Source organism: Danio rerio, chromosome 13 (assembly GCF_052040795.2).
Source record: "Danio rerio strain M-AB ecotype USA chromosome 13, GRCz13ab, whole genome shotgun sequence".
NCBI lineage: Eukaryota > Metazoa > Chordata > Actinopteri > Cypriniformes > Danionidae > Danio > Danio rerio.
This window is the reverse complement of record NC_141033.1, coordinates 47,794,152-47,810,456: the sequence shown is the minus strand read 5'-3', so window position 1 is coordinate 47,810,456 and position 16,305 is coordinate 47,794,152. Positions and strand designations below refer to the sequence as shown.

Below are 16,305 nucleotides of genomic sequence, written 5' to 3'. Positions count from 1 at the left end.
CCTGCGGAGTTGAGAAACCTGATAGACAAGACCCCCCACACACCCACTCACACAACATACAGAAGCACAGGCATCTTGAAATGATGAGGACTATGCACACTTAGTATACATAACAGCTGTCCAAAAAGTATTTGAATGCTATAGTCAAATTCCTTTCAAACTGAGTTTCAGATTAATAAAAACTAGTCACAATTAATCGCATTCAAAATAAAGTAACGTTATATACTATTATGTGTGTGCATTATTTATATTTAGTGTTTATATGTGATACACACACATAGAAGAGAACTAATCAGTGGCGCAGTGGGTAGCGCTCTCGCCTCACAGCAAGAAGGTCATGGTGCGAGCCTTGGCTGGGTCAGTTGGCCTTTCTGTGTGGAGTTCTCCCCGCGTTCACGTGGGTTTCCTCTGGGTGGTCCAGTTTCCCCCACAGTCCAAAGACATGCGGTACAGGTAAATTATATAAGCTAAATCATCCGTAGGGTATGTGTGTGAATGAGAATGTATGGGTGTTTCCCAGTGATGGGTTGCAGCTGGAAGAGCATCCGCTGCGTAAAACATATGCTGGGTAAGTTGCCGGTTCATTCCACTGTGGCGACCCCTGATAATAAAGGGACTAAGCCGAAAAGAAAATGAATGAATGAATGAAAATTATTTGTATCATACACATTACCGGTCAAAAGTTTGGGGTCAGTAGGATTTTTAAATGTTTTAAAATGAGCGTTTCCTGTTCACCACGACTGCATTTATTTTAGCAAAATACACTACAAATTGTAAAATTTAGAAATGTTATTGCATTATAAGATAACTGTTCAAAATTTGTTTATCTTTTAATTTAATAATTTATTCCAGTGATTTAAAGATGAATTTTCAGCTTCCTTACTCCAGTCTTCCGTCACATGATCCTTCAGAAATCACTCTAATATTTATTATTATTATTATTATTATTATTATTATTATTATTATTATTACTATTAAAATATTATTATTAATAATGGTAATAGTGATAAAAGCAGTAATGACTGGAGTAATCTTTTAGTTTGAAACTACATACAATGAGTAATAAATAATTATTTAATAAATAGTATTTAACAATTTACCTTTATTTCACATTTAATAAATGCCGCCTTGATGCTTGATGAAGAGAATAATTTTTTAAATTATTAACTAAAAAAATAATAATAAATAAAAAACCGACTCTAAACTTTTGACCTGTATATATAATTTTTTTTTCTCAAATATATGCATGCGGGTATATATATATATATATATATATATATATATATGTGTGTGTGTGTGTGTGTGCGTGCGTGCGTGCGTGCGTGCGTGCGTGCGTGTGTGTGTATATATACACACATACACACATAATAAATGTACACAGTACAAAACACATATCAAAACAAACTTTTATTTTGGATGCGATTAATTACCCAGTACTAATAAAAACTTAATTTTATTGAGTATTACTTGCCAAATTTTTGCATTTATGTTTGAAACTCATCAGAACAGGCAACATTTTTCCAATCTTCTATTGTCTAGTTTAGTGAGCCTGTGCGAATTGTAGCCTCAGTTACAGAGTGGCCTGGTGTGGTCTTCTGCTGCTGTAGCCCATCCGCCTCAAGGCTCGAAGTTTTGTGCGTTCAGAGATGCTCTTCTGCAGACCTCAGTTGTAGCGAGTGCTTATTTTAGTTACTGTTGCCTTTCTATCAGCTGGAACCAGTCTGGCCATTCTCCTCTGACCTCTGGCATAAACAAGGCATTTGCGCCCACAGAACTGCCGCTCACTGAATATTTTCTCTTTTTCAGACCATTCTCTGTAAACCCTAGAGATGGTTGTGTGTGAAAATCCCAGTAGATCAGCAGTTTCTGAAATACTCAAACCAGCCCGTCTGGCACCAACAACCATACCACTTTTAAAGTGACTTAAATCCCCTTTCTTCCCCATTCTGATCCTCGGTTTGAACTGCAGCAGATCGTCTTAACTTTGTCTACATGCCCAAATGCATTAAGTTGCTGCCATGTGATTAGAAATTTGCGTTAACGAGCAGTTGGACAGGTGTACCTAATAAAGTGGCCGGTGAGTGTATACTAGCAATTCAGATTTTTGAAATCACTTTCATTGTTTGTAAATGACATTGTCTGCCAATCTATCATATTATGAATAAATTATAGCTAATATATAATAAAGAAATGCATGCACACATTTCAAGACGAAACATCACCAGTAGTAATAGTCAAAATGCAAAAATAAATTAGTTATATATAACAAAAACGTATGCAGAGTTTGAGAGAAGACAAAAGTGGTTATTATAGTCAGGGACAATATTTGCATTTTGGCACACGGCTCTTAGAGGGCATGTAAATCTGTTAACAATATCATTCGCTGTGTTATTTTTCCTCAGATATCACTCTGTGTTTCTGTAAATAAAGGAGTGTACATGCATACATTAGTGTGTGTGTCTGTGTATGTGCGTGCAAAACACCTGCCAGGTGTGTCAACTATTAAATAATGCACGCCACACCCATACATATAAGTATAGTTCTGTATGTTACAGATGATATTGATATCAAATTCATAGATTTAAATGTTTACTCTCAATAGGCCCTTCTGAGACTTTTTCTTCCCCATTCACTGATAAGAATCTTGCATGTGCGTGTGTTCTTCTCTTTTTTAATGGTAATCATCACACTAATGCTTTTAACACCCTTTCTGCTATCTATGCATCATGAGAACGTTTCTTCAAAGCAGCGCTAACGGCGAGTGGCAGCTTTCGTCACCAGTGACGCGCAGCATGAATGCAGCCAATATCGGACGGCAAATGAATGGAATGCGTTTGAAAAATGAACAGACAATTCATTACAGTCAAAACACACAGTCGAGCATGCAGAGCAGATTTAGCCATCGGATGTGTGTGAGCTGCTGTTTTAGCACTGAGTCTTTGCTGATAAAACTTATTGTGTTGTTTCTCTTAGTTTTACCTCGCTTTTATAATTGTCTCAATATTTTACTCTGGTAAATGTACTACACCCTGGTCAGTCTTGTAGCTGTTTTTAAATGTGCTTTATAAATAAATGAACTTGAACATGATCCTAGAACTAATAAAAAACCCGTCTTTAAGGATATAAAGGACTGTAAATATATTTGTAAATTAGTAGTTTTCCATATTTTAGTGATTCAGGTATTTAGTTTTCCTGTTTATTTATGCTTTTGAATGGCATTATGGGATATTAATCTTTTTTCCAACAACTTTTAACCTTCAAAAGTTGAAAAAGGTGACTTTTATTAACATTCTTAATAAAGTAATATATTATATTAATATTAATAAAGTATAAATTATATATATATATATATATATATATATATATATATATATATATATATATATATATATATATATATATATATATATATGTATATATATATATTTTAAAGTAATATATTGTCTGGGTTGATGTTGTATATCACGCTACAAAAACCTTAATAAACTGACAGTACATTTTCCAACATAGGCTCATTCTGAAAAGTAGCCCTATATACAATTCTGGAGATCACAAATTATGTAATCAGAAGTACATATAGCTGCATTTCGTCTTTAAAACAAACGCTACGGGGAGGTATGATGCCCTTTTCACACTAGCAGCTGACCGCTTACCTCTGCATGGTTGGCTTTCCCGCTATAACCAGATTGTCCAGTGGCTTGCAGCGTACGTTGGTGAACTTAAGACGCAGAAAGGAGTTGACAGCGACAATAGGGTTTAAATCTGGCAAAGAACGGTTCCAGAAAGCAGATAAAAAAAATTTTAAAAGCCAAAAAATTAAATAAACAAGTAAATAGCTAGGTGAGAATGTGGTAAAATCTGAAAAATTACTTTTCAAAACACTGTTGGTTGGGCTTAGGGAAGTAAATGGGCTCAGGTCAGTTGGTGCATTTTAAAACACTAGCGGTTGAGTTAGGAAAGAGAGTGATCGGACAATTGTATGGTCAGTCAGTCGGCAGCGGCCTCTGGTGGATTTAAGTGAGAAGAGCAGGCGCGAATGACACTCACAAGAAAAATTTGAGATCTGAAAAAGCATACACAGCGGTGGATTTGCGAAAAAACAGCAAAAAACATCTCCTGGGACGTATTTGGCGCTCTCTAGAAACGTTTATTGGTGTACGTATCCATAATGAGCCTGGGTTAACATTTTCTGTTATATTATTGACTTATTTCTCTATATATGTTATTTCTTATATATTATATTATTCAAACAACTAAAATGCAAATAAAAGTAGGGACGTCCTGACCAGTTTTTTTGTTACCCTCAAGTCTGAGTCATTTGATTTAGAGTATCTATTGATACCGAAACCTGATCCGATACTTCTATAATACTTAAAAAGAATAAAGAAGAGCGAAGAAACCTTATTTTTTATTTAATTCACCTTATTTTAACATTCAACAACTCTGTTAACAAACAGAGAATTTCTGTAAGGTAGTTTGCACAATCATGTAATAAATAACATCAATTCTTCACTTTTGGACTTTGGCGCAACAGTAAATAAAAAAATAAAATTAATACAAAAACAAATAGCACCTCAACCTAAAATACCTGGCAGGCACTCCCAAGTTTACATATCTCACAGTTTGCTATGGCAATGTTGTCATCATTAACTTTATAATACCTCCAGACTGCAGACATACTCGTGCTTTTCGCTTTAAGCTGCCTCCGTGTTTTACTTTGCCAGCATTTAGCCAATAGCGTCTCTGCAACAATGTGATGCTACAAAGTGATGTCATGCCGCATACGTTGCTGTTTCTGTGTGAAGACAAGAAAGAGGTCTAACTCTGTGCCTCTGCATAACTATAGATGTGTTAAAAATATTGAGAATATATATTCGAGTCCTGATCGGGAGGTAACGTCTGACTTTGATCGAGTGTGAAACTAGGTGGTCGGCCTAGATTTCCAATCACGTGATCAGATCTGGACATCCCTGAATAAAAGTCACTTTGTTAATCTGTAGAGTTGAATTTTCAACAGCAGAAGTTGACAGAGCGGAGATCAACATCCCATAAGGCAATTAAATCAACGGAAAACACTTGTAAATCACTAAATACGGAAACTGTTCGTTTCCAGATATTCTTTATCGTGTATGCTCTTATTATCTGCAGCTCCAGGTCATATTTTCTTTTCTTTGAGGGATAATGCCTGACAAAAGAGGGGGTATCTTCACCCACACACACACACACACACACAAACACACACTTGCACACTCATGCAATGTCTCCATCCTTCATCTTCTGTTTGTGATCTTCTTTGTTTATTCTTTAAGCCGGCAGACAGCATTAGCAACTTTAAAGACTTTAATTGAATAAAGCAGTATATAAAGCACCTCACAGTCCATGATAAACATCTGAGTAGGAGAGAGAGAGAGGCAGACAGAAAGAGGAGGGAGGAGTGTTACGGGAATATTATAGTGAATCATCTGTTTATTTTTCTGCCATTTTTAACAGTGAGGAAAATTCTGCAAATAGCCTAATTGAAGAAGCAAGATGTGCCCAGACTTCCAGTAACACACACACACACACACACATACACCAAACTTGTAGGGAAAAAGATAATTTTTCTCTGTCTGGCCATAGTGTTTCAACATTTTATACGGGTCATATCATGAGGAATCAATTTATCCTTGATCTTTTGAGATAAAAGGGCTGCATTGTGCACGGAGAACTGTAGCTTTCTAATTTTCTGAAACTTTCTAACACGTCTGCCTTCGCACTTCCACAACTGACGTCAAACTGATTCTTATGGCAATGAACGGCACACATCAAAGATTGCCTGTTTGATTTTCTGAAACCTCACTCAACCAGAGATGGTGATAAAGAGGAAGTAAAATCTATTCTTTTTTTTTCTACAAATATGAGATCTGAAAGATAGCTTTAGTGAGAAACTCTACCAAAGGAAGAATCTCAAAATAAGAAACGGCTTAATGTTGAATTTCAGTTTTTAAAATCACTTCAGAGTGAGTAAATGGTGAGTTTTGGGGTGAACTGTCTCTTTAAAGGGCCCCTATTTTACCCTTTTTTAAAATTTAGGATAAGTCTTTTGTGTCTCCAGAATGTGTCTGTAAAGTTTCAGCTCAAAACACCCTTTAGATTATTTAATATACCAGAATATTAGAATATTCTGCTCTGAACAAAATGTAGCTGTTTTTGTTGCCTGCGCCTTTAATGATAGTTCTCCTCAACCACCATTCAAACGTGCCAGTCAAAGTGTGCCTCAATCTCCCTCTCAGCTGCGTCAGATAAACAGTACAGTGACAGACATGAAGGAAGCAGATCTCTTGTAACATTTGTTAGTTGTGGATGTAATTCAAGCCTTTCTGCAATGATGAGTCACACACAATGTCGTTACAAAGTTTACACCAACATACACACACAGCATGCACGTTTAACTTTGCACTGTTTTTGCATGACAAATGTGACAGGATACACATTAATATACGGTGCTGTATGGATATCCGTTATGTAACTGTACAAAATAAACCTGATTTAATGTCCACAAACCGGGATTGAAGCGTCTTCTTTTATAATTGTGCTGACACGCGACTGTGCTGATAAAGGCGGTAAAATCGCTGTAATTCATTACAAACATGCACTGTTTTAAAAACATTTTAAACTTGTTAAACTCATTCTTGAACTCATTTGAGGATGACTGATGATCACAGAGAGCTGAACAGATCTTTTAATCCCAGTTTTACGCGTTACTACAGAGACATGTTAATACGTGGCTGTTGCGGAAACCGCACTCATACGTCATGTTGTCAAAATGGGAGGGATTTGGATCCTATTTTTAATGTTAGGAAATTTAAAAAGACGCTTATTGTCTTTATATCACCCCAATATGACTGTGAACACGCTATATCTACACACAGTTTTGTTCAAACAGCTTACAAAAGATGATTTTCAGCTTGGGTGCCCTTTAATTATATAAGTAGACTTCAAAGGAACGTAAATAAAAAAAAAATTATTTATATATATATATATATATATATATATATATATATATATATATATATATATATATATATTTATATATATATATATATATAGATATATATAGATATATATATATATATATACACAGTTGAGGTCAGAATTATTAGCCCCCTTTTGATTTTTTTTTTAAAATAATCTACAGAACAAACCATTGTTATACAACAACTTGCCTAATTACCCTGACCTACCTAGTTCACCTTATTAACATAGTTAAGCCTTTAAATGTCACTTTAAGCTGTATAGAAGTGTCTTGAAAAAGATCTAGTAAAATATTATTTACTGTCATGGCAAAGATAAAATAAATCAGTTTTTAGAAATCATTTATTAAAACTATTATGCTTAGAAATGTGCTGAAACAATCTTCCCTCTGTTAAACTGAAATTGTGGAAAATAAATAAACGGGCCCTAATAATTCAGGAGGGCTAATAATTCTGACTTCAACTGTGTGTGTGTGTGTGTGTGTTTATATATATATATATATATATATATATATATATATATATATATATATATATATATATATATATATATATATATATACAGTGTATATATATACAGTGTATATATATACAGTGTGTATATATATATATATATATATATATATATATATATATATATATATATATATATATATATATATATATATATATATATATATATTACCGCAGTAAATCTATTAGCAAAGTAGCAGTAAAATCAAATCTCTTGTTTTTTTCTACAAATATGAGATTTAAAAAAATAGTGTTAGTGAGAAACTCTATTAAAGGAAGAATCCAAAAATTATTAATGCCTTAAAGTTGAATTTCCTAGTCTTTCTCTACCACATATTTTCATTTTTATTCACTTTTTAGTTTTAGGAACCACTTCAGAATGAGTAAACGGTGATTTTTGAGTGTGAACTGTCCCTTTAATAACATTATAAGTGGACATCAGAGAAAAGTAAATAAAATATACATAACTTCACACTTTATTTTGAGGTACAATTTGCAATATTAACCCAGCAAATCTATTAGCAAAGTAGCATATATATTTTTCTACAAATATGACATTTGTAAGATGTATGAGTAAGATAGTATTAGTGAGAAACTGTCAAAGGAAAAATCTTAATATTAGAAACATGAATTTAACATTTTTTTTTCGATTACATAACTCTTTTAACTTTTGGAACTACTTCAGAGGGATTAAGTTGTGAATAAATGTTCATTTTGGGGCAAACTGTCCCTTTAATAACATTATTTACATTAACATTATGTAAATAAAAAATATAACTTATTTATATAATTTGGCCACACTTTTTTAAGGTACAATTTATGCTATTCATAAACTAATTACTAAGACTTTAAGTTCAATAAAGTACTTCCTAGGTACTTATTGATAGTAAGGTAGTACTTAGGATTAGGATTAGCACTGTGGAAGTTCATATTTTATAAGTACTGATAAACAGTTAATATCTGAATAATAGGTATGTAATTATGTAATAGTTAATACTGTGAATTCTCACTTAAAATAAAATGTTGCAAATAATTTACATTTATTTATTAAAGTTGTAATAAATTACTATTGTTGAAAAATAATATGGTTGAGTTGTGCGTTGGAGTTATGTATAGAATACACGGTGCAGGTTATGTACACACCTACGTGTCTGTTTATGTCCTCAATTAGACAGTAAATAAATATGTGTGTCCGTGATTGTGTGTGTGAACTATAAGACTGAAACCCATTCTGCATGACACATATATCTCAGTTCTCACACTCCTGCAAAGCTGCAGTTGCGTCAAATCCTGTCACACGCACAAAAACGTGTAGGCGCATTCGTTTTAAAGTCAAGGGTCCCTTCCTGCCCTTCAACACCTCTCGCAATTCTCATCAGAACACCTCAGCCCCTTTTCTGTCTCATCTCCTCCCTAATTTCCACTCCATCCTCCAGAATAATCTCTAATAAAGCCTTCAGACAGTTAAAGACCCGGCTGGAATTCCTCACAGTTGCGTTTTAGTTTCATTAGCTTGGCACGGGGGAATACGCTCCTAAATCACGCTCTTAACACAAAGTGCACTCTTTCTTTTGTCCTATAAACTCCGAGCATTGGATTTCAGAACTTTCCAGTTGCATCTAGCCAGCGGAGAGCAGGACAGCTTGGTTAGATGCATGTTTGCTTGCAGTAGTCGAACGCATGTCGCATCAATCTGGGTCAGAAAGGTTTCTTGGTTTGAATTACAACTAGGTCAACCAAAACCAAACCAAACACCAAACCGCTCATATGCAGGTGCATGCACACTTCAATGCAGTAGCACTGACATAAACACTAGCAGCAGAAACATTTCGAAGCACCTACTCATTCTTCATTATGACTGTTTTACGCTTTTTAGAGATGAATAAAGTCATCAAGTTGACTTATGTTGATTTAAAAAGTGCCCACATCCAAAAACATGCACAGTTGAAGACAAAATTAGCATGTCAAATTCTTTTTCTAATATTTCCCAAGGGATGTTCGACAGACAACTTATTTAATTTTAACAACATTTACATTTATTCATCATTTATTTAGTCTTTGCATGATGACAACACATAATACAGGGTGTCCTTGGGGTCTTAAACAGTATTGAAAGTTGAAGGTATTAACTGTTGCATCATTTTGATTATACAGTTGTATAACAATAATTTTAGTTGTTTGCTAAATGTAGTTTATGAAATTGATAAAATCCTGCTATACCTGATGTCACACTGCTTTCTTTACTGCAGCAACGAAGGCAGCACCATTATTTTTGCTGTTCTATAGGCGACCCCTTCTGGATTACATTTTTATAAAGTAATATAAAATAATAATGTTTTAGTTTAGGATTAGTTTCTTACAATCCATGTTTAGTGAATATATTTAAAATGTGGCTTGAAACGTTACACGCTTTGTGTCAGCCTTTTTAATTTAATAAATGTGCATTTTTGGAGCTTTGGTGTTGCCGCCTTTGATGAATATTTTATTTGCACCTTTTGTGTTTTTTTGCTTAGCACCCAGTAAAGAGGGATGTGCGTGCTTTTATATAGTTTTTCTTTATATTTAAGATGTTGTCAATGTCACCGGTTCAAACGAAGTGGCGATGAGGTCTTAAAATGTATGAAAAGAGTGTTAAAAAGTGTCTTAAAAGGTATTGAATTTAACTTACTGAATCCTGTATATACCCTGTAATATTTTACTTGTTTATACTTGTTTAGTTTTTATTTTTTGCATTATTTTGGCATTTTTGTGTTGAGTTTGCATGTTCTATTCGTGTTGGCGTGGGTTTCCTCTGGTTGCTTCAGTTTTCCTTACAGTTCAAAGACATGCGCTATATAGGTGAATTGGGTAAACTAAATTGGCCTTTAGTGTATGAGTGTGTGTGTGAATGTGAGAGTGTTTGGGTGTTTCCCAGTACTGGATTGCAGCTAGAAGGATATCCGCTTCATAAAACATATGCCGAAATAGTTGTCGGTTAATTCCGCTGCGGCGACCCCTGGTAAATAAGGGACTAAGCCGAAGGAAAATGAATGAATGTATTCAGCTTATAGTGTAATTTAAGGTTAAGGTAACTTGGTAAGTTAAGCAAAATTTTAGACAACAGTGGTTTGTTCTGTATACAATTGAAAATAAATAAATAAATAAATAAATAATTGGGGACTAATAATATTGACCTTTTTTTTCTAAAAACTAAAAATTATTCCAGCCATTTTCATTTAGTCGTATAGCTGACTCTTTTGTCCAAATTGACTTACAATTGAGGAGGCATTCAGTGATTCAATAAGAAGAGGCAATACACACAAATGCTAACTATACACAGGAACTGTTTGTGCTCAGAGATTTATTGCTAGAGTGAGGGGGGAGTGTGCTTTTAATAGAGAGAGAACAGTGATTCTACAGGTGGTTTGTCAAGCCCACTCACCTGTGTGAAACACAGGTCAAGATTTTCTCCATAAAAAAGAAAACATATACAGTTGAAGTCTAAATTATTAGCCCCCCTGTTTATTTTTCCCCCCAATTTCTGTTTAAGGGAAAGAAGATTTTTTTAAACACATTTCTGAACATAATATTTTTTAATAACTAATATCCAATAACTAATTTATTTTATTTTTGATAGGACATGATATTTGACTAGATAGTTCTAAAGATTCAGCTTAAAGTGACATTTAAAGGCTTAACTAGGTTAGTTAGTCAAGTTAGGGTAATTAGTTATGGTATAACGATGGTTTGTTCTGTAGACAATCCCAAAAAAATTAAAATAAAAAAATTAAAAATTAAAAACTCATTTTATTCTAGCTGAAATATAACAAATAAGACTTTCTCCAGAAGAAACAATATTATTAGACATACCATGAAAATTTCCCTTGCTCTGTTAAAGATCATTTGGAAAATATTTGAAAAAGAATATAAAAAGTAAATCATTTAACTTCAACTATTATTCCTCACACAAAAAAAAGTGAAAAAGCACATATGCACTGTTATACACTCTTTTCGTGCTTTTTTTCTGCATTAAACCTGCACAGGAAAAGCAAAAAGGGTGTAACATCACAGACAGAAAACACACACAAAGCGGTGACTGCCTGTGGCTCACGTATTGTCTGATGGATATGGGCACTATTGAAGGGTCTTCTTTGTCTCACCTGCTCCAACTTGCCCTGGAGAATGAATCAAGGATCAGAGATAATAATAAAAGAGGCTTTTTATTCCCTCACCAATGGCAGCAGTGGAATTGTTTATAGGGATTTCGCATGAAACGTACTGAGAAAATCCTGTAACAGGGTCACAATAATGACAGATCATGGCTAAACCACTACATCAATGAATGAGTTTTCATTTAATTTGTTGGTAATCGTATAAATATGGGTAGCTTTCAAGTACTTTTCAAATAGGTAAACATTTCTTCAAGGCCTAATTTTGGGTTTGATTAAAAAAGCATGTTATTGTTGCTAAAGATATCTAAAAATTAATTGAACGATTATTAATCTTTTATTAACACCAACAACACAATGTACAGTTATGGAAAAATTATCCATTTCTCTAGATTTAAGATTTAGAATTATGAGATTAAAACTTTGGGTATATTTTGCAAACTACTGACAACATTTCTTCCAAACTTAAAACAAGAATGTTGCTATTCATTCATTTTCCCTCAGCTTAGTCAGCAATTTATCAGAGGTCGTCACAGCAGAATGAACCGCCAACTATTCCAGCGTATGTTTTACACACGCAGTAAAAAATAAATCCGTCAAATTTACGGTAAAAAAACGGCAGATGTGGTTGCCAGTACTTTACCGTTAAAAAACATGGTACAAACCGTAAAAGTAATTTCTCATTTTTACGGTAAACTACCGTATTTTATTAATTTATAGAGGTAATATGACTGTATTTTGAATGACCAACATATACACATCTTTTGTTACACAGTTAGACACGTTAGCACTCCCACATGCAGGTGGTGATGAGAAAGTTACATAATGAGCCGATGCTCATCACAATCAACTTTTCCCACAAGCAGAAAAGAGTATCAGCATATAGAAGTGCTCAGTGTCATTCACACAGCTACTAAACACCAGTGTGGTAACACGCATCAAATTAAAGTCATGAAATAAACATTGTTTATCAACATTAGACGTAACATAAATCTCTAATGTACATAACTGATGGGGAAACAACTAAAAAGATCCATATTATGTCGATATAATGCATAAAAAGTGATGTGCCATGCAGGGAATTCTGGAAAAGTCAATTTACGGTTATTTGTCGTATATTTTAAGGAAACATATCATTAACCAGTTTACGGATTTGTACTGTAGCATTTTTACAGTTTTTTACGGTTGAAATCACTGCCATTTTTTACAGTGCAGCGAATGCCCTTCCAGCCGCAACCCAGTACTGGGAAACACCCATACACTCTCACATTCATACACTACGGCCAATTTAGTTCATTAAATTTATCTATAGCGCATGTCTTCGGACTGTAGGGAAAACTAGAAATCCCACACAGAAATGCCAACTGGTCTAGCCGAGACTCAATGGTTTCTACAGCTTTAAGTTGATGACATAAAACGCTTAAGCTGTCTTAAAAAACTCAAGAAATGTGTTGTTTCAGCTAATTTTAAATTAGTTATTTGAACAAGCAGCAAACGTATTGTTTTTTAGTGCAGGATAAAATAAATATGAACATTTTACCCAAACACACACTTAATAAATGCAGCAAAAATGGAGAATTATTTAAGCTAGCTCTTAATATTTTCCATATCCGAGGAATAATATATAAGACCAAATGTTTTGGCACATTTCCAAATGTTCCGTCCCATATGTTTACATTCACTTAAGACATAACCGACAGTATTTACATTAAAACCTCGCCAAGGTATTTTCGACCGCATTCACACACATGCTCCTCTCTGAACGCAGCTGTCTATCATTGCAAATTGAGCTGAATACTACTACTGGTGCTTTTTTTATAACAACATTGGCTTGCTAAACCCAAGAACTATTGATATCCTTAATATTTGGTCTGCAAAAACAAAAGTCTGCAAAAGAGTGCAGAGTTTTGGAGGTTGAATGGAGGCTCTGTTCAGGATTTCAGTTTACCGCCCAACACTCTTCACTGGCACAAACCCACTTCCTGTCATGGGCCGACAGGATTGGTCACGCACGGCTCTGACATCACAATGACTCTCAGATGGACAGAGAGCGAGTGTGCGAGGGCTTCGAAAAAAGGAAAAACAGGTGCAGCGATCAAGAGCAGATGTAGAAACGTCTCCAGCGTTCGTTATTACCGAAGCACACTTTCATTTGAGGCCTCGGTTTCCACACCTGACGTATACGCAAACTCACTCCCACCAACTGCCAACTGCAGCCGAGGAGAGAGAGAAAGGCAGGTGGAGCGATGCCTTATTCAACATATCGGCTCTTATAAAACTGCTTTGCAAGGCATTTTGAGAGCCGCCGAACAAATTCAGATATCTCACATCCTCAGATGGGGATGCAAATACTTGTTTGCATTTTGGGAGACCTGGGGTTTTTTGTGTTTACAGAGATAGAGAGTTGACATACATCGGTTGCAGGATCCAATAAAATCAGTTTGTTTTTTTTACATGTAATCTTTTTAGGTTTAATAGCTTTGTTTAATTGTAATTTTATTGGTTAAAATACTGGTAAGTGATACAAAAGATACAAAGAAATCTGTTTTTCAGGTTTAACATTTTTGTTTAATTTCAGTATTATTTGTTAAATACTGATTAGTGTAATAAATGAATGTGTCTAATTAGTTTTTGTGTGTGTGTGTGTGTGTGTGTGTGTGTTTATAAGATACAGAGTTGGAATATATTAGGTGCAGGATCCGATTAAGTCCCTTTTTTTTAATTATTAACTATTTTCGGGTTTAATAGCTTTGTTTAATTGTAATATTATTGGTTAAAATACAGGTTAGGAATAAAAATTAACATTAGTCTAATTAGTTTGTGTGTGTGTTTGTGTTTATAAGGTATTGTTTATCAGATTTATTTTATCTTTGCAATGATGACAGTAAATAATATTTGACTAGATATTTTTCAAGACACTTGTCTTAAAAGACACTGTAGCTTAAAGTGACATTTAAAGGCTTAACTAGGTTAATTAGGCAGGTTAGGGTAATTAGGCATGTTTTTGTATAGCAATAATTTGTTCTGTAGACTATCAAAAATATAAAGGCCATTTTGAGGCATGTAAACAATAACGATGGTCCTGACGAATTTCCTGTTTTACATTTTAAATTTCCATAGCTTCTGAGAGTCCAAATAGTTCAGCTTATTAATAAATAACGTTACGATAGCTGTTACAACATCAAGTTATGATTGAATCGCCTCTTGTAACCGATATGAAATAGTTTGACAACAAGCAGGAAATGGTGTTGGGCCAATGACATTACCACGTTGAAATAGTCTATAGCCTCTTATATAAGGGCTGATAATTTTGTCCTTAAAATGGTGTTTTAAAATTAATAACTGCTTTTTACTAGCCAAAATAAAACAAATTAGACTTTCACCAGAAGGAAAAAATATTATCAGACATGCTGTGAAAATTTCCTTGCTCTGTTAAACATAATTTGGGAAATATTTAAAAAAGAAAAAAAAATCAAAGTGGGGATTATTATTTATTTATTTATTTATTTATTTATTATAAATATAATACTAATAATAATAATAATAATAATAATAGTAATAATAATTATGATAATGATAATAATAATTATTATTACTATTAGTTATTATTTTATAACAATTATCGTTATTATTACCATTATTATCAGAATTATTATTAGTGCATTACTGCTCAACAGTAATATATTTCTGTCACAATTATACATTTTTCTCCTCATATTATTTGTTTGTTTGTGTATTTGTTCATTTATTTATTTATTTTTATGGGTTGCTGTGTAAGTTGTGATGTGCATATGGCACGAGGATAGTTTTTCAGGAATAAAATGGTAACATGGCTTACATAAATCATAACAATTGCATAGCAGTTTCTTATTTAGGCAAATATTAATTGTACTTTCACTTTTTTATTGCATTATAATTACCTGTAAATGGAGCATTAAAGCTAATTAATCTGTGGTGGATCATTTCATCCCAAAATGTTTAAGTATGCACATTAATTCTGCAAGACTGCTTTTAGAAACAAATTAAAGTAATTACACTAGAACATTATGTGAACATTACAAAGCCCTGAATATTCACCACTTATTGTGTGTTTGTTTAATATTTCAGCCACTTACATTTTAGACGTTTTAAGCTACTATTAAGACTCTTTTTACCACATTATACATTATTTTTTTTCAATTTCACTCAAAACATGCCAGGAAATGTTACACAGTCCACCAAGATCATGTTTATTTTTAAACATCACCAAAACTCCTTCAATTAGTCTTGCTGAAGCTTGGTTTACTCTCAGTCTGCGCGGATCAATTTCACAATGTTATCAAGTGCCTATCAGCCCCATTTATAGACACCCGTGCAAATATTTACAGTGTGCCCGCCGTGACACGTCTGGCCCTCCACAGCGAAGCGCCGAGATTCAGCCCTGCCCAAATGCTAAAAGAGCCTGTGTTCTGCCTGTCCAAAGGGGGAACATATGTTTCTTTCTTTTCATCGTGAGAGAGAGAATGAAGAGAGGGAGGAAAGGAAGGAAGCAGGGCGTATCAGTCCGTTGATCAGTGCGAGTATGAGAGCCGAAAGTGTGCTGAGAGGGCCTCTGTGTACACATGTGCGGAAAGTATGGACTCGAATGAACG

At 34.0% G+C, this 16,305-nt stretch overlaps 1 protein-coding gene and 1 long non-coding RNA gene across 28 annotated transcripts in view; one reads left to right on the top strand and one right to left on the bottom strand.

The window, feature by feature from the left end:
• The window catches only part of runx3 (RUNX family transcription factor 3), a 269,502-nt gene that overhangs the window by 216,216 nt on the left and 36,981 nt on the right, over positions 1-16,305 (top strand).
• Positions 8,421-15,130, bottom strand: LOC141377065 (uncharacterized). The gene is made up of 3 exons (XR_015506381.1): positions 14,347-15,130; positions 12,929-14,294; positions 8,421-10,335 (listed from the first exon to the last, which is right to left on the bottom strand). It is a non-coding gene; the product is annotated as an uncharacterized LOC141377065 (long non-coding RNA).